Source organism: Vombatus ursinus, unplaced genomic scaffold (assembly GCF_900497805.2).
Source record: "Vombatus ursinus unplaced genomic scaffold, bare-nosed wombat genome assembly UNPS02000580.1, whole genome shotgun sequence".
Taxonomy (NCBI): domain Eukaryota; kingdom Metazoa; phylum Chordata; class Mammalia; order Diprotodontia; family Vombatidae; genus Vombatus; species Vombatus ursinus.
Window position 1 is genome coordinate 1,259,257 of NW_020940358.1, and position 22,236 is coordinate 1,281,492.

At 37.1% G+C, this 22,236-nt stretch overlaps 1 protein-coding gene across 5 annotated transcripts in view; it reads left to right on the forward strand.

Moving 5' to 3' along the window:
• Positions 1 to 22,236, forward strand: part of EXD3 (exonuclease 3'-5' domain containing 3) — a 411,990-nt gene that overhangs the window by 71,440 nt on the left and 318,314 nt on the right. The window contains exon 2 of one of the 5 annotated variants that reach the window (XM_027849178.1): positions 5,050 to 5,112. The exons of the other annotated variants lie outside the window; for them this stretch is intronic. The gene's annotated coding sequence lies outside the window, so the exon portion shown is untranslated. The remainder of the gene's footprint in view (positions 1 to 5,049; positions 5,113 to 22,236) is intronic. 5 annotated transcript variants of the gene reach the window in all.

Sequence of the window (22,236 nt, forward strand, 5' to 3'; positions counted from 1 at the left end):
TTTACCAGAACTCCCCCTTATTGTGCTCTGTAGACATAGATTGAGCTCAGCAGGAGTGCAGTAGGAGGCCTAGGGACTGAAGTCATCACCAGACTGGAGGCTGATAATAACATTAATAATAATAACTGGAATTTCTATAGCATATTAAGGTTCACAAGATGCTTTACATCCATGATCTCATTTGAGCCTCCCAGGACCTCTGAGTCCAAGGTTACATGAGGAAACTGTAGGTTAGTGGAAAGAGCATTGAAGTTTCAAGATCATGGGTGTGAATCCTAGTTCTTCCACTTATTAGTTGTGGAACCTTAGGTATTTCACTGAACTCCTTTGTGGCTAATTTCCTCTTGTGTAAAATGAGCTAATAGTACCTAAAATAGCTATTTCACAAGGTTATTATTAAGTTCAAATGAGTTTATTTACAGAAAGTGTTTTGTAAATGGCTACGTTCCATATAAAATAGAGTTATTTTAGGTATTCTTATTAGTATAATCAGATGAAATCGGGCTGGTTGTGATCTATCACAAAGTTTTTCTTTGCTACTTTATCACTGTGTGATGAAACCTAGGTTATCAAAGTTTATGCCAACAGAACATAATCCCTGGCAGTTTTCACCAAATTAGAGTGGTTCTGGGTTCAGGCTAGTCAAGCTAAAATGGAAAAGACACTTCTCTAGAAGTTTGGCCTGTAGGTAGTGAATTCTTTGGCCATGAATCAAGGAAAAACAAACTTTGAAAAAGCCCTCAGCCCTGTGTGGCTTTTTGCAATAATGGTAGTGGGGTAGTAGAAAATAGAATGTCCTAAGAATTCTACAGTTTATAGATTGATTGTCTTCAAGGCTTTTAACTGTTGGTGCTTTAAATATGAGAACTTGGTCAAATAGCCAATAAGGTGATACATTACTGGAGGAACTAAACCACATCAGTATTGTCATTCTGACATGTTTGACTGGAATGTGGTGGGCCAGTTACATAGTGAGAATGAGGGATAACATATGGACTTCCTGAATGTTGCGCTGGTATCCTCAACATGTTAAAGGACTGAGAGGAAGTTCTCTAATATTTTGGGGAATGCCTGTATGGATGATTTATGGAAAGATATGGAAAAGAATTACATAGGAAGAAAAGGCATGCATAAGTCATGATAAGTACTCTGGAGGGAATACCTAACAATGATGAATTCTCTTAAAGTATTCCTGTGATGTCTGTGTAATATGATGTAAAAGTAAGTAAATGTTATAGTATCTAGTGGTTGTAAAGCTTGAAGAAAGCTTTTATAATTTTAATAATTAATAAATATTAGTCACCCCGAAGAGGTATAGCTTGCGCTACCAGCAACACAGTTTCTTGAAAAACTAGTTAAATCAGGAAGTATATGTTGGGGATTAGAAGTAGCTATGAATGTCAGATCTTCTTCCTGTCAGGTACAGATCTGAGTAAATACTATTTAACTAAGTGTGTTTAAGGAAGCAGAGCAAATATTTATTCTGTCCTTCCTGTAGAAGATAGAAGTTATTTTTATGTAAGATTTTGTTTAACGACAGAAAAATCCCAGGCCACGAGGTTTTAAAAGACTTACTTAATAAAAACTAAACTAAGTACAACTTGAGGGTAAGAAAATTCAGTTTGTGGGTTTTTCTTCCCATGGGCTCAACATGTCTCTTAAGTACACTTGGTAAGGCTTTCTTATAGCTGGCCCTTGAAATTATAGAATGCAAGTATTTTACTCATTTTGTAAAAGAGGAAACTGAGTCACAACCCTGACTCATACAACAAGTCAGGAAGAGAGTCCAATTGGCTTGATTCTCAGTCACTCTTTAGTATACTCTTAAGATTCTCACCAGTTTCCAGCACACCTTACAGAAGAATCCATGCAAATGTAGGTACTATTAGGGAAGAAGTAACAGTAATGTCCAGAGCATGCTGATATACAGAAAACAGGCATGATAGTGCTTAGGGGTAGCCTATGGTGAAAACCTTCATCATTTCTTCTTTCCTTTACTGTTGCTTGGAAGCTGAAGAAGTCAAGTTCTATCTCCTTGGGCCTCTCTTCAGTAGGTCTGTAGTTATCCCCTGGTGACATTCTACTAGGAATGATGGTATTAAGAATCTGTAGAAAAGCAGAATTCCTGCATCCATTCTGGGCTACTTTGCTTATTTTTTTTTGCTTGCTTGTGCCCAGGGCTTGCTACAGACTTGGGTAAGTCACTTATAGTCACTGTTTCTTTTCTTTGTTAATATCAGTGTGCCACCTATTTCTTTAACCTCTTTTGACAAAAGAAATGCTGGCGTAACTGGAGAAGAATGTCATTAATTTGTGCACATTACATAGTGCATAGGGAATTAAGGAGAAGCCCTTTCTTGTTTTTTTTTAATGATTTTTTTATTAATTTATTTTGATTTATCAACAATCACTTCTATAAGCTTTAGAGTTTTAAATTTTTCTCCCTCTCCTTACCCTCCTCCCTCCCCAAGACGGCTCGTAATCTGGTACAGGCTATACATATTCATTCCTATTAAACATATTTTCACATTAGTAATGTTGTAAGGAAGAATTAGAACCAACAGGAGGAACCATCAGAAAGAGGAAACAAAACATAACAGAAGAAAAAAAAGAGCAAATAGTATGCTTCGATCTGCATTCAAACTCCATAGTTCTTTCTTTGGATGTGGATAGCATTTTCCATCATGAGACTTTTGGAGATGTCTTAGATCCTTGCATTGCTGAGAAGGGCTAAGTCTATCAATGTTAGTCATCACACAATATGGCTGTTACTGTGTACGACATTCACTCAGCATCAGTCCTTGCAAGTCTTTCCAGGTTTTTCTGAAGTCTGCCTGTTCATCATTTCTTATAGCACAATAGTATTCCATTACTTTCATATACCACAACTTGTTTAGCCATTCCCCAATTGATGGGCATTCCCTCAATTTCCTATTCTTTGCCACCACAAAAAGAACTGCTATAAATATTTTTGTACGTGTGGGTCCTTTTCCCATTTGTATGATCTCTTTGGGATATAGCCCTAGAAGTGCTATTGCTGGGTCAAAAGATATGTGCATGTTTATAGCCCTTTGGGCATAATTCCAAATTGCTCTCCAGAATGGTTGGATCATTTCACAACTCCACCAACAATGCATTAGTGTTCCAGTTTTCCCACACCTTCTCCAACATTTACCATTTTCCTATTTTGTCATGTTGGCCAATCTGATAGGTGTGATGTGGTACCTCAGAGTTGTTTTGATTTGCATTTCTCTACTCAATAGTGATTTAGAGCATTTTTTCATATGACTATAGATGGCTTTAATTTCTTCACTTGAGAACTGCCTGTTCATATCCTTTGACCATTTATCAATTGGGGAATGACTTGTATTTTTATAAATTTGACTTAATTCTCTATCCTTTTTTTTTTAAAGACATGCTATGATGTCCAAAATTAGAACCACTATGAATTAGTTTCGATGTAACAGAGCTTAAGACCTATAATGTACAATGCTTATTAAACACAGTGGCAGAAATCATGTAGAAAGGAAGTATTGTTTTCATATGGCATTGCTAGACTCAAATGGCACATGTATAATTCTGTGGAGGGAGTCTGGATTGAGAATCAGGAAACCTGGAGACCTGGTCAAGGATTTGCAGATAAGTCACTTTACCTACTCAGGAAAACAGAGAGGTTAGCTCTTGCCTCCTTCTCTATCTTACTGACATTAAGAGAAATGATATGACTGGTAGGTAGTATTATCTCACCAGTATAATTTGGGGCCAAGATGTCTCCTTGTAACCAAGCCCATTGCAGGGATGAGCACTAGTAACAGTTCTACTAAGAAGACGAAGCAAACCAGCAGTGGATAGTGACTGATTTTGTAAAGCAGGGATGTCAAACAGATGGCCCACAACACTCCTGAGTATGCTCAAACCAGATTAAACTATAATTGGGAAATATTTAACAAAATAAATAAAAATACAATAAAACATAGATAATATTACATTTTAAAATGAAGTCAATATATGTCAGACAGAGGTCCTTATATATGATTTAGTGGTCTATATTTCTACTTGAGTTTGACTCTACTGTTATAAGGTGTTTGTTGGGGTACTGGATGAACAAGAGGACATCCTGTTTGGGTTGAGATGAGGCCAAATGTTATGTTATGTTATGTGCCTGATGGCCAATCAGAAGAAAGTGAAAGATTTGAATAGGTGACAAAAGATAAGAAAAGTTTTTTTTTTAAATCCTCTGGAAGAAAGGGTATATTCAGATATATGGAAGATTCAGTAACCATGTGAAAAGATGGAAATTCATATTAGGAATTAGAGATGGTCCAAGTGTATGTTGAATATGTATACCAATTTTTACTTTTACATTTGATAATTTCTGTGGGATTTGAGATTCAGGCTGAAATCTCATAAGTATCTTTTTTATTTTATCTCTCCTTTCTTGATCCTTCAGAGTTGTGAATCTTCACAAATAATTATAAAGCAGGACTATTTCTTACGAGCAACATCTAGTGGTATCCCTCAGTCTTTTCTGTCAGAGTGTGGTGACTCTCCCCATTTATGAGCGTAACATAGTACCTACTACCAATGCATATGGTTAATGAATTCCCAGACCTGTGACTTGAGAAAAACCCTGACACTTTTGTGAAACTCAGCCTCAAGTTAGTATCATTGTTTAAAGACATTTGAAAGCCATACTTCTTTTCTATAAGAAAGGGATGACCACTTGGTAAACTAATAGAACTTTGCAGCTGCCCAGTAGAGGAAAATCCCAGTATTTTGTTCCTTTTTCCTTCAAAATACACTCCTGTCTTGAACTCCATTACTCATAGGAAGCATAATTCAGGCTGTGCTGTGAGTTAGATAAGGATGTCTAAACACTACTAACCCATCTCTATACTGCTTTTTATTCTGAAGAAACCGAATGAAGGGAAGGGAGATTGATCTGTGCAGCCTTTCCAGACACTATGAAACAGAATCTCAAGGAGTAACTTTTAGTACTCTAGGAACAGGTTGTTACTTATAAATGCCTTTTCTCTAATCTCTTGACAGGACAGAAATTTCCTTTTCCCTCTCATGGATTCACTATAAGGACCTTGGTTGTAGAGGAGGAGGGTAAGGATTTCTCCAGGGACTTGCTTCTCATTCTTCTCCTGGTTGGCAGGGATTTAAATGACAAGAACAACCCCAAGCTTCAGTTTGTAACTGGCTCTACACTTGTAGCTCCAGACTGCTTACTGTGTTTTTCTTTTAGAAAGTACATCCTGGCATTAGCAACTGCTAATAACTCCTCTGGAGATTTTCATCAATGATTCAGAAATGATGGTATTTAGGGGGTTTGGCAGCTGCGTCCTCTTTGTTGGGGCGGACCTGAAATCCTTTCACTGTTTGTTGCCTTGAATGGAGCAGATGTCTTAGAGTGCCCAACGCTGCATGACTCCACGCACAAACAGGCAATTAATAGATGCTTTTGGATGAGGATAAGGTTGTTGCTGATTGCTTGCATCTTATCAGCAACTGAATCCCCTCCATCTGTCTAAATATTTTAGTCTTGAAATAAACATGCATTAGAATGAGACAAGAATAACCTTCAACTCCTTTGGTGCTGACTATTCTAAGGGTCCTTTCTCACTCCCTGTTCAGAACCACAAATAACATTAGTGGCCTTTTAGAGGTAGACAGAAAAGACTTTAAGTAATACCAATTGGGCCAGATGTAGGAGTCAACATCAGCTTGGTGTGCTGCAAACAGTGGAGTGATCCATTTCAAGTGCCTCCTCCTCTACAAAGTCTTTGTGTGACCCCCGATGGTCTCTCTTCTATGAACTTATGTGGTACTTATTGTCCATACCACACATTTTTGCACTTAAATACATTTGAACTTTTTGCCTTCTGGGAGGTTTAATATGTATTAGTCTTGTTTTATCTAACTAGATGGTAATTCAGTTCAATTCAGCAAACATTTACTAAGTGTCTGCTATGTACAGGACACATGGAAAGATTTCCACTAAGGTGAAATTATAGATCCTTGATATATGTGCAAGGCACTATGCTAGGCACTAGGGATACAAAATTTAAAAAAAAAGAACCAGTCCTTCTCCTCAGGGAGTTTACCTTTTACTGGAATTGATATAACATTGCATAGATAAGTAACTCGAATATAATTTGAGGAAGGAGAGAGAGAGATTTTACTAATAGCTATAACAACTGGGGGGAATCAGGAAATAATATTTTACCATGTCCTAGAAACTTTTTGATCCTGTAAGATCATATCAGCCCTAGAATTTACAGCTTCTGCCTCTGATTGGAATATAGAGAACTTTGCTCAGGACCCTCATTTAGAGAGTTCTCAGGCCATTCTTTATTTCATGCCAGGTTTCACTCCTCTGGACTTATTCGTCATGTCCTCCTACCAAGTACTTTCCCTCTCTCTTAACTCCCTTTTTAATTTTTTTTAATGTGTTGTCTTCCCTTTTAGAATATAAGCTCCTTCAGGGCAGATAATTTTTTTTCCTTGTATTTGTATCCCCAGTACCTAGCATAGTGCCTGGCATATAATAAACACTTAATAATTGCTTATTGACTGACCAAGGAGGTAGGCACCTGAGTTGGGCCTTAAAGGAAACTAAAGAGTCTGAGAGGTGGAGATGAAGAGGGTGTGCATTCTAGGATGGTTGAAAGACATGGACATGGGAGATGTGATGTTGAGTTTAACTAATATGCTAGTTTGGCTAGAATTAAAATGTGTTTGGGGTGTGTGTATGTAGAGTTTTATGAAATAAGTCTGGAAAGATGGTTGGGAACAAGATTATGGAGGAGTTTATGTTTTATCCTACAAGTGGTAGGGTACTATTGAAGATTTTGAGCAGGGAAGTTACATGCTCTTTTGGTCTTTTAGGAATATTAATTTGGCAGCACAATGGAAGATAGATTGGAGAGAGAAGAGAGTTGAGGCAGGGAGACCAATTAGGGAGGTATTGCAATATTCCATGCAAGAGCTAATGAAGATTTGAGCTAGCTTGGTGGCTGTGTGAATGAAAAGAGGGGAGAATGAATGTAAGAGACTCAGAGGTAAACTGACAAGATTTGATAATTGATTAGATATGGGTAATGAGAGAGAAGAAAGAGTCAAAATGACTTCAAGGTTGTGAACATGGGAGATGGGAAGGTAGTTGAAAACATTCTCAATAGAAATAGGAAGTTTAGGAGTAGGGGTAGGTTGGGGGAGGACATATTGAGTTTGGACATTGGTTAGAAATCCAGACGAATATATCTAGCAGGTAGTTGTGGAATTGGAGTCATCTGCATAGAGATGATCATTGAACATAGGTTCATAGGGCGCTGTTAAGAAACCAAAGGAATACAGACAGTAAAAAGAAGAGGACCTAGGATAGAACATGGGATGGTAGGAGTATTAGCTAAGGGAGCAGGAGATGGATGTTATACTAGTAAAGGAAATAGGGAGGTAAGGTGGAGACAGAGTCAAGATTGAGTGTCAGCATTTTTTGCTCAATTCTTTCAATACACCACCTCTGCAACAACCTAGAAAACACGTCAGGCCAAATTTTGTTTGGGAAAGCTAAGAAAAAGTCACAGTGAGTCATTTTCCCATCCAAGAGAAGTATAGGGAGACAGAGAAGCCTGCAGACACTGCATTGGAGGCTGGCCAGGAGCTCAGCATAGTGGCAGTAAAGGCAGTAATGGCAATAGTGGCATCAGTAGAGAACATTTTAGCACTCAGAGATGGTAAAGGGACTGAGACTGAATACTAGCGCTGGAAGCACCAGGGCAGAAAGAGATCTCCAGAGGACCCTTGAACTAGTATTGGGAATAGGAACCATCTGGCAGCGCTGTTGCCCATTATGCAGTTCTGGGTCATAGTACCAGGGTGAAGAGAAATGATCATGAGCAAGGGAAGCCTAACCTGTGTACAGAGTGAGAAATGAGTTCTAAAATCTTAGCTATGTGGCTATGAGGCCAAGAGCAGAGGGGGAATACAGTTCTAACCTGTAGGCCTGCAAATAAGCCTACAGTGGAATAACCAGATCAGGAAAACATGACCAAAGGGAAGCCATCAGTTCAGTTGCTCTGAACCTGCAGAGTGGGCTAAGAGTAAGAGTCCAGCAGCAGCCTACTGAAACTCAACCACATACCATCCAACAGATCCAAGCATGGGTCAGGAATTTGCAGAGCTCATACCAGGAGGGCAGTTAACAAACTTCTCCCCAGATCACTCTACTTTAGAAGGACTGAAAACTTATAGGGCACCAGATGGAACATGAATACAGCAGAAGGACATAAAAAGACAGACGCTCAGGAAAGATCTTTCACAGGAGTAAGCAGAACACAACACTAAAGTAAAGTCCAAGGTCAAGAAGTAGGTTGGAAGAATTAGCAAACCAAAAAAGAATCCAACCATAAAGACTGACTGTGGTGACAAGGAAGCTTAAACACGGAAGAAGACAATGATGTCAAGACATCTACAAGCAAAGCCTCAAGAAAAAATGTATTTTGGACATAAGTCCAACAAACATTCTTAGAAGAATTAAAGAGATTTAAAAAAAAAAACCTAAAAAAAAAGATTTTAAAAACCAAATAAGAGTGGTAGAGGAAAAAATGGGGGGAAAATGAGAGCTATGCAAGAAAGTTGTGAAAAGGGAGTTAACTGTATCAAGAATGAATAAAACAAAGTCAAGGCAGGAAAAAGATAGAAGAAAATGTGAAACATCTCATAGGAGAAGCAACTGACCTGGAAAATAGATTGAGGAGAGATAATTTGAGAATCATTGTGAAAAATGCAAACGAAAAATGAGCCTAGACATCACATTTCAAAAAATTGTAGAGTAAAACTGCCCAGATCTCTTGGAACCACAGGGCATAGTAGAAATCAAAAGACTCCATCAGTTACCTTCTGAAAAAATTCCCTCAAATGAAGATTTTAAGGAAATTCAGGAAAATTATAATCAAAATCCAGAAGTAAGTCAAAGAAAAACTACTATAAGTAGCAAGCAAGAAATAATTCAAATACTGTGGAACCACAGTCAGAACCACACAGAATTTAGCAGCCACCACTATAAAGAAATATAGGACTTAGAATATGATATTCTAGAAGGCAAAGGAGCTAGGATTACAGCCAAGAATAATATATAGCAAAACTAAGTATAATCCCATAGGGTGAAAAATGGGCTTTAAAGAAATAAAAGACTTTCAAGTTTCCTAATGAAAAGAAGAGAGCTGACTAGAAAATTTAACATTAAAAAAACACAAGACTCAAGAGAAGCATAAAAAGGTAAACATGAAGGAGAAATCATAAGCAATTAAATAAGATTAAACTGTTTACATTCCTTTATGGGGAGAGAATACAGAGCTTCATCATAGTTGGTAATCTCAGAGGGAGTCTAATTAGGCAGAGGGCCTGGGTGTGATTCTTTTTTGCTGAGATGATCTCAAAAGAAGAATGGAAGAGTGAGGGGAAAATGTACTGGGAGAGGAATGAAGGGAGAGGAAGAATGGGGAAAATTATCTCACATAAATGGGAAATGCATGGAAGAATTTATATTATGGAGGGGATGGGGATGGAGGGAAGAGACAACATTTGAACCTCACTGTCATCTGAACTGTCAAGGAAGGAACATTATACATATATGTACATTTGGGTACAGAAATTCATTTTATCCAACAGAGAAGTAGGAGAGAAAAGAGTTAAAAGAAGAGGGCGGGGAATAAGAGGCTAGATTAAGGGAGTTAGTTGGTGGTCAGAAGCACTCAAGGAGAGAACAGGGTAAAAAAGAAAAGGATAAGTATAAGAAAATAGGATGGAGGGAAACATACAGTTACCAATCATAATTTTGAATAAGATGAACTTACCCATAAAACAGAAGAGGATATCAGAATGAATTAGAAATCAGAATCCAAAAATATGTTGTTTATAAGAAAAATACTTGAAACAGAAAGATTACACATGGAGTTAAAATAAGGGGCTAGAGCAGAATCTATTATGCTTTAGTTGAACTGAAAAAGGGAGAGATAGCAATCATGATCTCAGACAAAGCAAAAGCAAAAATAGATCTAGTAAAAAGAGTTAATGGGGAAACTACATTTTGTTAAAAGATACCATCGACAGTGAATTGATATCAATACTTAATATATAGTCACCAAATAGCGGAGCATGCATATTCTTAAAAGAAAGTTATATGAGTTACAGAAAGAAATATTAAAACTCTGTCATGCTGGAACTTCAGTTTATCCCCTCAGACCTAGATAAATCTAACCATAAAATAAATAAGAAAGAAGTTAAGGAGGTGAATAGAATTTTAGAAAAGTTAGATATGCTAGATCTCCAGAGAATATTGAATGGGAAGAGAGAAGCCATATACCTATTTCTTGGTAGTGCATTGCACCTTCACAAAAAAAATCCCATGTATTAGGCATAAAAACCTCACAAACAAATGCATAAAAGCAGAAATATTAAATGGATCTTTTTTTCTGGCCATAATGCAATAAAAATTACATTCAATAAAGAGCCTTTGAGTCATAGATTAAAAATTAATTGGAAACTAAATAACCTAATCTCAAAGAATGAATGCATAAAAGAACAAATCATAGAAACAATCAATAATTTTATTAAAGATAATGACAAAAGTGAGATAATGTACTAAAACTTGTGGCACACCAAAGCAATACATAGGAAAAAAATTATATCTCTGAGTCCTTACATCAGTTAAAGAGAAAAAGAACAGATCAACAAATTGATCATTCAACTGAAAAAACTGGAAAAACAAATTTAAAACCCCTAATTAAACACCAAAATAGAAATCCTGAAAATCAAAGGAGAGATTAACAAAGTTTAAAGTAAAAAACCCATTGAACTAATAAATAAACTAAGAACTGGGTCTTTTTTTTAAATTCAATATGATAGATAAATCATTGGCCAATTTTATTTTTAAAAAAGAAAAATTACAAGCATCAAAATGAAAAGGGTAGATTCAAAACCAATAAAAACAAAATAAAAGCAAGTATTAGGAAGTATTTTGTTTAATTATATGCCAGTAAAACTGACAACTAAGTGAATTGGATGAATATTTACAAAAATTAGTTGCCCAGATTAATGGAACAGAAGCCTGAAACCTTAAATAACTCTATTTTAGAAAAAGAAATTAAACAAGCCATAAATAGCTCCCTAAGAAAAAAAGGGCAGCTAGGTGGCATTGTGGATAGAGTGCTAGGCCTGGAGTCAGGAAGACTCATCTTCCTTACTTCAAATTCGGCCTCAGATACTTACTTATTAGCTGTCTGACCTTGGTCAAGTCACTTAAACCTGCTTTTCTCAGTTTCTTATCTGTAAAATGAGCTAAAGAAAGAAGTGGCCAGCTACTCCAGTATTTTTGCCAAGAAAACGCCACATGGGGTCATAAAGAGTTGGACACGACTGAAAATGATTCAAGAACAACAGCAAAAGAAAAAACTGCAGTACATAAATTGTGTGAAAAAATTTTTAAAAAAGGAGTCCTACCAAATTCATTCTATGACAAAAATATGGTCTTGATACCTAAACCAGGGCCAGTCAAAATAGAGAAGGAAAACTATAAACCAATTTCCCTAGTGAATATTGCACCAAAAGTTTTGAATAAAACATTAGCAAAGAGATTATAGCAATATATTATAAAGATCATATACTATGAACAGGATGGATTTATACCAGGAATGTAGGGCTGGTTTAATTATTAGGAAAACTACAAACATAATTAACTACTACATCAATAAGAAAAACAACAAAAATCATGATTATTTTAATAGATACAGAAAAAGTTTTTTGACAAAATATTTTTTCTTGTTAAAAACACTGGAAAGCAAAGGAATAAATGTAGCTTTCCTTAAATTGATAAGCAGTATATATCTAAAATCAAGAGCAAGCATTACCTGTAATTGGGATAAGCAAGCAGCCTTTCCAGTAAGTTCAGCGATGGAGCAGGGAAGTCCATTATTACCATTACTGTTCAATATTGTACTAAAAATGCTAGTTATAGCAATAAGAGAAGAAAAAGAAAATGAAAGAATAAACATAGGCAGTGAGGAAACAAAATATCACTTTTTGCACGTGATGTGATGGTTTAGCTGGAGAACTCTAGAGAGTCAATTAAAAAATTAATTGAAGTAATTAACAACCTTATCAAAGTTGCCCGATATAAAATAAAACCACACAAATCACCAGCATTTCTTTATATTACCGACAAAATCCATCAGGAAGAAATAGAGAAATTCCATTTGAAATAAATAATTACAGACAGTATAATTTTTCTGCCAAGACACATACAGGAACTATAGGAAACCAATTACAAAACACTTCACTCAAATAAAAACATCTCTAAATAATTGGAAAATATTAATTATTCATGGGTAGGCCGAACCAGTATAACAAAAATATTGGGGATATTTACTACCTCAATTAATTTACTTATTAAGTGAGTTCTGATCAAACTACCAAAGAATTCTTTATAGAGCTAGAAAAAAATTCATCTGGAAGGACAAAAAGTCAAGAATATCAAGGGAATCAATTAAAAAAAAATGGGAAGAAAGGGGGCATAGCAGTACCAAACCTCAAACTATACTCCAAAGCTGTAATCATCAAAACAGTTTGGCACTAGGGATGAAATGGAGAAGCTGATCATTAGAACAGATTAGTTACACAAGATACTGAAGAAGATGAACATTGTAGTCTAGTGTTTGATAAACTTAAAGATCCCAGCTATTGGGTCAAGAGCTCAGTATTTGACAAAAACTGTTGTGGAAAAACTGGAAAATAGTCTTCCAGAAACTAGGCATGGACCAATATCTCATACCATATACCAAAATAAGCTCAAAATGGAAGCATGATTTATACCTAAAGGGTGATATCATTAGCTAATTAGTGGAGCAGGGGAGAAATTACTTATCAGACATATCGATAAGGGAAGAGTTCACAACCAAATAAAAGATACAGAGGTTCATGGCAGGTAAAGTGGAAAATTTGGATTATATAAAATTAAAAGTTTTTGCACAAACAAAACCAATGCAGCCAAAATTAGAAGAAAAGCAAACTGGGGGGAAAATCTTTACATTAAGTTTCTTTGACAAAGGTCTCATTTCTAAAATATATGGGGAACTTAGTCAAATTTATAAAAACAATAGCCATTTTCTAATTGAAAAATGGTCAAGGAATATTAATAGGAAGCTTTCAGAGGGAAAAAAAATCAAAGTTATCAATATCCAGGTAAGAAAAATGCTCTAAGTCACTAAAAATTAGAGAAATGCAAATGAAAACAACTCTTGAATTATAATGTCACATCCATCAGACTGGCTAGGATGACAGAAAAGGAAAATTATAAATGTCTGAGGGGATGTGGGAAAACTGGGACACTAATGCACTGTTGGTGGAGTTGTGAACTGCTCAAATCATTCTGGAGAACAATTTGGAACTATGCCCAAAGGGCTATAAAACTATGAATACTTTTTGACCCAGCAATACCACTATTAAGGCTGTACCCAGAGAGATCCAAGAAAGAGGATAAGGTAACACATGCACAAATATTTATACCAGTTATTTTTGTGGTGGCAAGGAATCAGAAACTGAGGGGGTGCCTATCAGTTGGGGAGTGGCTGAACAAGTTCTGTTATATGAATATGGTGGAATATTATTGTGCTGTAAGAAATGATGAAAAGTATGGTTTCAGAAAAACCTGGGAATACTTGTATAAACTGATGCAAAGTGAAATGAGCAGAACCAGAACAGTCTACTTAGTAACAGCAATATTGTAAAGACAATCAACTTTGAAAGACTTAACTGATCAGTACAATGACTCACCACAATTCCAAAGTATTCATGATGAAAAACATACTATCCACATCCAGATAGAGAACTGATGGACTCTGAGTATAGAAGTATGTTTCTTTTTCTATTCTTTTCAGAACATAGCTAATATGGAAATTTGTTTTGCATGACTATGTATATTTGTAATTGGTTTTGTTTTTCTTGCCTTCTTAATTGCTTGGGGGGTGAAGAGAATTTGGGGCTAAAAAAGAATAAAGCCTCTGTGCTTCAATAAATAAATAAATAAGAAGTCACATGGGTATAAGATGGAAAAAGAGAGAGAAGTGTCAGGGAAGACAAAGCGGAAGAAAAAGTGGGGGAAAATGAAGTCAACAGGGTTAAAAGCTCCAGAGAATCAAATAGAATTAAGAGTGGGAAAAAAAAGCCATTAGAGATTTAGCAGTTAAGAGCTCATTGATAATCTTTTAGAAAGCATTTTCCATAGTGTGTTAGGTTCAAAGCTAGATAGCAAGGAATTCAGAAGTAAGTGAGAGCTGAGAAATTAGTTTGCCTGTAAAAAAGGAGAAGAGATACAGGATGATAGGGCTAAATGTTTTGTTTTTGTTTTTGTTTTTTGAATAGGGAAAACTTGCTCATGTTTATAGGTAGCAGATTAGGGCTGGGGAGGAGGATGGAAGGGGGAGAGGGTCATACGGAGATGAGAAAGGATCAGATCAAAATCACAAGTAGAAGTTTCTTCTTGGCAAGAAGAAAGGCCACTTCCTCAGACTTGAAAAAAAGGCAAGAAGGCTTTTGAGGTGTGGGGTAGGGGAGAAAAGGAAATTCACAATGGATACCCCAGTTTTCTCTGTAAAATAGGATACATGCTTCTCTGTTGAAAGGAAAAGTAAAGACAATGGGTGAGTAATAAATTGAAGGAGAAAAGAGCACCGTGGAGAGTGTGTGAGTTGATCAGGGAAGAATAAAAAAGTTGCTGTGAAACAGTGAAGGTCTAGTTAAGATTAGATAATAGATAAGGTTTAGGAGAAGTGAGGCAGAGGAGGAAATGAAAAGATGGGAGGTTATGATTAGAGGGAAGAATGGCAGGTTTCAGCTTTTTGGATCTAGCAGGGTTATAGGTGATAAAGAGATCTAGGAGTGGACTCTTTCTATAGGTGGCTGAATTGGAGGGAAATGGAGGTTTTGGGAATTGAAGAAGTTGAACTTGGAGGCCAGCGTATTCCAAGGAACACCAGAATGTTTTGAAATATCCTAATGTGAAGGCAGGGGTAGTGATAGAGAAAAAGACTGTGAACCAGATACTGAATTCCTTGCAACAGGAGGAAGCAAAACCAGCAGGTTAGTCAGTGACTTACAGGTATCTAGATTGGGTAACATAGAGATGGAGTGATCCTCAAACAAATTGTTGATGAAAGATGACAGAAGAGAGGTCTAGACATAGCATCAGGGAGCAAGGATGATGCCTATTTCTCCTGGTTCTGTGTGTCGGGAGGCCATAGGAAAAAGAACACAGTGGTTAGGGATGTGTTATCTTAAACTAGGTAGCCAGATTTCTGTTAGTAATAATAATAGCTAATAGTTAACATTTATGTAGTGCTATATGCCCAGGCACTGTGTTAAAGTGCATTACAATTATTATCTCATTTGATTCTCATAACAACACCAGGAGATAGGTGTTCGTATTATCTCCATTTTATAGATGAGGAAACGGAGACAAACAGGGTAAGTGACTTGCCCAGCATCACACAGTTAGGAAGCGTCTGAGGTTCTATTTGAACTTAGGTCTTCATGACTTCAGGCTCAGTGCTCTAGCCACTGCCCACCTAGTACCAGAACATGGAAAGAGTATGAGGTGACGAGATATAAGATGACACAGAGTTTTTTAACTTTAGAGCAGGGTTTTCCAGAGTTCATAATCAAACAGTAGGAAAGAGAAAGATATGAGCCATGGAGGGGTCAGGCTGAAGTACACAGGAATGATAATACGAGGAGAGTTAGTAGAGGAAGAGATTTTCACTTCAGGAAACGCAGTTCTGAATCACAACGATAAGGAAAGCAGGATCTAGGAGGTGAGTCAACAGAAGGGAAAGAAGAACCAGTTGATTGGAGTTCTGTGATGAGTGAGCTGAGTTGGTGTGGTGGTAGTGGCATGAGTTTCCACTACTAGTCATTCTGAATATATGGTAGGTGGAGTGTGTTGGGGGGGGGGTCTAGATAGAGTTAATTCTGTCTGGGCTTCTGGGTCGGGAAAAAATGATGTATGGGATCCCAAGATAGACTGAATTTAGGCTTGGCTCTTGGCTGAGTAGTTTCATTCCTCACTGTTGAACTGATACTCAGATCTCTGAGTTCCTGGAAGCATAGGCCTTCTAGTACCTTAAGGCCTTGAGGCTCAGGATCTGTGATGAATATGAGACCCTTCCATGAAGACCTTACTTCTGGTGTCTTTGGGATCTTGGTCTACCTGACCAGATAGTAATCTCCTTAAGGCAAATGAAATTTCTCTCCCTCTCAACTTACTCTGATATTAGAACTATTTAGCAGCGGGCACATGGAGAGTTATATAGAACTGGCTACTTGGATTATTTTGTTACCTAATGGCTTTTTGCATCCAACTAGATTTACCCAGTGTGCTCTTAGTTCCCCGGTTTCTTTCAGGGAGCTTTTCCTTGCTTGCTGCTTCCTAATTTCTTGTTTGCCTAAAATCATAGGCACAAAGGAATCTCTCCATTAGGGCAAGGGATCTAATGATTCTCAGGATGAATACAACTCAGGTTGACCTGCATTCTCTTTAGAAACTGGGGAAATATTTTGCCTGGTTTCATGAAAACATATTTTTACTCTTTGGGGCATAAAGTTGTCAAGCATCTTTAGCTCTTTTTGTTCAGGTATCATTTGTTAGCGTGGTAGGTCAGATCCAAGGTATCATATGCTGAAGTGGAAAATAAGTCTCTTAGTGTAAACAAGTCTCTGTTTTGATCAGACGTTCAGTCATATTGCAATGGCTCACAAAAATACTTTGGCTTTAGAGTTTTTTTTTTAAATGAGAAAACTTAGATTAATTGCATATGTTGATTGTTAATTTTAAATAGCAATCCCAAAACCACTAAAAGGAGTTAAGCCCCAGTAAGGTCTTGAGAAAGACCAGGTCCCTGGGATATAGTTCATCTTGGCATGGTGACTAGCAGCCTCTGTTCTTCAGACCAGACACCACATTTTCAGCTAGAGACAATGTGGGTTCCAGGCAGATTGTTCTCATTTTACATTGAGGTCAATTAAAAAGAAATCAAGCAGTGGGGAGAATTTGGCATTTGTCTTTACCAGCTGTTTTTTATTCTCGGAAATACATTAGCTCTTAGTGTGTTTCTTCAATTTGTAATTTATAGATAATACAAACTGCACCCTTTTTATTAAGCTATGCATGGGAACAAAGGCTGTTTTTTTTTATGATGAGAATTCAAGATAATCTTTATGTACTCTTGCCAAAGACACAGTAACTAGTAGTCGTTGAACTCTTGTATGTGGTCTGGAACTGACCTTCAGCTTAATTTAATCTGGTCTGTGGGGCCAGATATGCTGTGATATGTCCATTGTCGTGAAAATGCAGCACGGCCTTAGAAATCTGTAGTAGCAGTTTTTTGGTGGTTGTTGTTGTTGTTTTTTTTTTTTAATGCCACAAGAGAGGGATGTTATTGCATTCAAAGAAATCCCTTTCTCAAAAAGAAAAAAAAGAACTGTAATACTTCCCACTGTGGGAGGGAGTTTTGAAACTTTTAGTAGAAATTTAGACATTTCTATAACAGAATTTGAAAATGTTACCCAAGTTTCCTATCTAGAGGATTTTCTTTCTTCCCTGATCTCCTGCAAAAAAAAAAAAAAAAGGCAGACACTCTCTTTTCTGTGTGTTTTTGTCATTTTCTGTGCTCTGTCCATTCTGTTTCTATCTTCATGGGTGTCTCTCTGTGTGCATACTACACTTTTGAGTATGTCTCCATCCCACTATGGTTTCTTTCCTGTCTTCTCCCCTGTGCTCCTGTGCCTCCTCGTTTTCCTTTTCAATTGCTTTCCCCCCTCCATTGTCCATAATATAGAACTGAAGTTTATGTTCCCTATTCTTAGTTTTAAAGAGTCAACAATTTTAATTTTGTTTTAAAAGTCAGTAACAACAGTTGTGTATGTTTACATGGCTTGGTAAGGCTTACAACGCTCCTTCCTCACAGCAGCTCCATCAGGGAGGTAGGACATGCTCCTCATCTTACTGGTGATGAACATGAACTGAATGACTTGCACATGGTCATAAAGCTAGTAAATATTAACACCAGGTTCAAATGTAGGTCTCCCAATTTTCAGGTGCAATGCCTTTCTTTCTATACTGTGCTTCCTCTGACAGGTATGGTAGATATGACAAAGGTTTTGCTCTCAAGGCGTTTGTAATCCAATAGGAAGGAAGTAACTTCTACACAAATCACTAACGTGGAACAAAGAATGCAGTAAGTTCAGAGGAGATGTTTAGACAGAGTGCTACAAGAATGATGAGGGGAGAGAAATAATTTTCCAGCTGGGTTGTCAAGAAAGGCTTCATGGAGGAGAGACAACTTGAGTTGGGCCTGTAAGAAAAAGAAAGTCTTTTCTAGCTCTGAGGTTCTGTGAGTCTGAATATATTTTTCTGTACCCTACTTTTCTCTATTTTCTGACTCCACTCTAATAACAATCAAAAAAGGGGAGGAGATATTAGTATGAGTAAGCAGTATGATGCAATTGTTTAAAAAATTAATATAATGCTAGAGTATATTAACTTCAATATGACATTGAAGGAACCTTTAACTGTATTTGATGTTGGCTTTTTAAAGAGTATCATTTTAAAGAGAAGAGCAATCCTTAGGATGGATAAAAGAACTTAAAATGAAAGGTTGAAGTACTTAGAGTCATTTAATTATGGAAACCAAAGGGCACAATCAGATTAGAATAATTCAGTGGAATATGATAATAAGCATGATATGTTGTCAAGAGCACTAAACTAGAAGTCTGAATATATCTGGATTTTAGTTCCATCTCTGCGACCTTTCAGTCTTTGAATTTGTAAGTTATGTGGCTTTGAGTAAGTAATTTAATATCGATGAGTTTCAGTTTTTTTACCTGCCATGTTGTGAGGAGGAAGGGAGGCTGGAATAGATGACCTTCAATATAATTTCCAGCTTCAAAACTCTTTGATCTTAAATTTTCCAAGTAATTTTTCAAGGAGCATGCTTAATAGTTATTTTTTGTTTGCTGATATGCCAGAACAAGATCAAATGAGTTATATTATTATTATTTGCATTTTGATATTGCTATTTGAAACAAGGAAGAACATTTCCATCACATTTCCCCACCTGCTACCCCTACTTTCCCTGTGAGCAAGCCCTTTCCCTCTTCCCTCCAAAGTGTTTTTGGTGTGCAAACATTAAAATAGAATCAGATGGTTCTCTACTTTACATTCCCGGAAGTATTTGTAATTCCTTCTTCACTAATCTTAGGTAGTCTCCATTCTGGAAATGATAAATTTGTGTTGTGGTTTGGCTGCTTAGAGGTGTTAGACCAAATGCTCCTTTTCAGTGGGTATGACCAAACACAGGCTAGAAAACACAGCTGGTATTAATTTCCACTAAAGTGTTTCTTTACTGCCTACACGTACCCATTTACTCTCTTCTTAGTCATACTGATACTGGGAAAAGATATGTAGATTTTGGCTTTGAAATCCTCTCTAAAACTGAGGAAGAAAAAGGAAAAACAGTATTGAGAAAGATTTTTTTTTTTTAATCATTGCATTCGTTTGGAAAAATCTGAATGATACCAGCTAAATGTCCAAGCTTTAGCTGTCAAAGTAGAATTTTAACAGTATGATATAGTACTGTATTTATAGTATATCAAATGAATTAACATATGAAGGGCTTTGCAAACCTTAAAAGTTCTATATAAATGTTAGCTATGGTTATTATTATTATTTTTATTGCAAAGAACTTTACTGCATGTTTGCTGTTGAAGCTTTAATAAAAATACTTGGAGGAACATACCTTATTTTGGGTTCTTGGTGCTCTTCCTTTGTTTTCGAAGAGAATTGGATTTAAGTGAATCAAAATTGCATGAAGTCATCAGCCTCTCTCTTCCAGAGACGTAGGAATCCAGTGGCAAGACAAACAAGACTACTGACGATGGCCCTGGATGCAGTGGATGACCTTGGCATCTTCAATGTCTGAGCTCTAAGTCTCCACAGTGCCTGCTTCAGCTGCCTTCATGGCCTTGGAAACAAATTGTTCTCATCCACCCATTCTGGGGGGGTGTGGGGAGGATTCTTCACATGCTTGTGGTGGACATCCCCCTAACTCACTGATGAGTTTGAGGCCTGTTGATTAACTTCAGCCTGGTTTAGCCTATCTGCCAGAAAGGTTTTACCGGGTGTGGCCACTGCACACAGGTGAAAGTTGGGTGAAGGTAGACACCAAAGGTGGATGAGGAGCCCTGAAAAGGGCTTGGCAAGCTCTCACAGCAGAGGTGCTGGTTCTCTCTGAGTACCCTATATAACCTTTCCTATTTCTAGTGAGGCAACACCATCCTCCTAATCCCTCAGTCTTGAAACCTAGGAGTCGTCCTGGACTCCTTACTCTCTCCCATTGCTCCTTACTATCTCCCATTGCTCTGTATCCAATCTGTTGCCAAGGTTTATCAATTTCACTTTTGCAACATCTCTTGAGTATGCTTCCTTCACTCCTCTAACATTGCTACCACTCTGGTACAGCTGCTTATCACTTCATGCCCAGACTGTTTTGATAGCTCGCTGGTGGGTCTGCCTGCCTCATTTCTCTTCCCATTCCAATCCATCCTCCATTCAGCCTCTAAAGTGATTTTCCTATAGTATAGGTCTGATCACATCGCTCCCTCTACTCAGTAAATTCCAGGGGCTCCCTGTTGCCTCTAGAATCAAATATAAAATGCTGTTTGTCATTCAAAGCCCTTTATAACCTAGCCCTATCTTACCTTTCCATTCTTCTTATATTTTACTCCCCCTTCCATGAATTCTTGTTTATTTTTTAAAATTTATTATTTTTAATGTTCTTTTTTAAAAGATTCATTAACTTATTTTTAGTTTTCAACATTCACTTCCACAAGATTTTGAGTTCCAGATTTTCTCCCCATCTCATCCCTCTCCCCACCCCAAGACAGTATGCATTCTGAATACCCTTTCCCCTAATCTGCCCTCCCTTCTATCATTCCCCTGCTCTCTCATCCCCTTCCTCTGTAGGGTAAGATAGCTTTCCATACCCAATTGAGTGTGTATGTTATTCCCTCCTTAAGCCAAATCCAATGAGAATAAGATTCACTCATTCCCTCTCACCTTTCCCCACTTTCCCTCCACTGTAAAAGCCTTTTCTTGTCTGTTTTATGTGAGATAATTTACCCCATTCTACCTCCTCTCCCTTTCTCCTTCTCCCAGTATAATCCTCTCACCCCTTAATTTTATTCTCCAGATATCACCCATTCATCTTCAACTCACCCTGTTCCCTCTATCTATCTATCTATCTATCTATCTATCTAATCTATCTATCTATCTATCTATCTATCTATCTATCCATCCATATTTTTTCCCCTCCAACTATACTAATACTGACAAAGGTCTCATGAGTTACAAATATCATCTTTCCATGTAGGAAGGTAAACAGTTCAACCTTAATAAGTCCCTTATTTTTCTTTCCTGTTTACCTTTTCATGCTTCTCTTTGAGGCTTATATTTGGAAAGTCAGATTTTTCTATTCAGCTCTGGTCTTTTCATCAAGAATGCTTGAAAGTCCTCTATTTCACTGAATGTCCATTTCCACTGAAGAATTATACTCAGTTGTGCTGAGTAGGTGATTCTTGGTTGTAATCCTATCTCCTTTGCCCTCCAGAATATCATATTCCACGCCCTCTGGTCCCTTAATGTAGAAGCTGCTAAATCTTATGTTATCCTGATTGTGTTTCCACAATACTTAAAATTGTTTCTTTCTGGCTGCTTGCAATATTTTCTCCTTCACCTGGGAACTCTGGAATTTGGCTACAATATTCCTAGGAGTTTTCCTTTGGGAATCTCTTTCATGAGGCGATCAGTGGATTCTTTCCATTTCTATTTTACCCTCTGGTTCTAGAATATCAGGGCAGTTTTCCTTGATAATTTCTTGAAAGATGATGCCTAGGCTCTCTTTTTGATCATGGCTTTCAGATAGTCCAATAATTTTTAAATTATCTCTTCTTGATCTATTTTCCAGGTCAGTTGTTTTTCTACATTAGTCACATTGTGGACCCATTTTGACTTTATTTTGGTATATGGTATAAGATTTTGGTCTTTGCCTAGTTTTTGTCATACTATTTTCCAGTTTTCCTAGAAGTTTTTGTTAAATAGTGACTTCTTATCCCAGGAGCTGG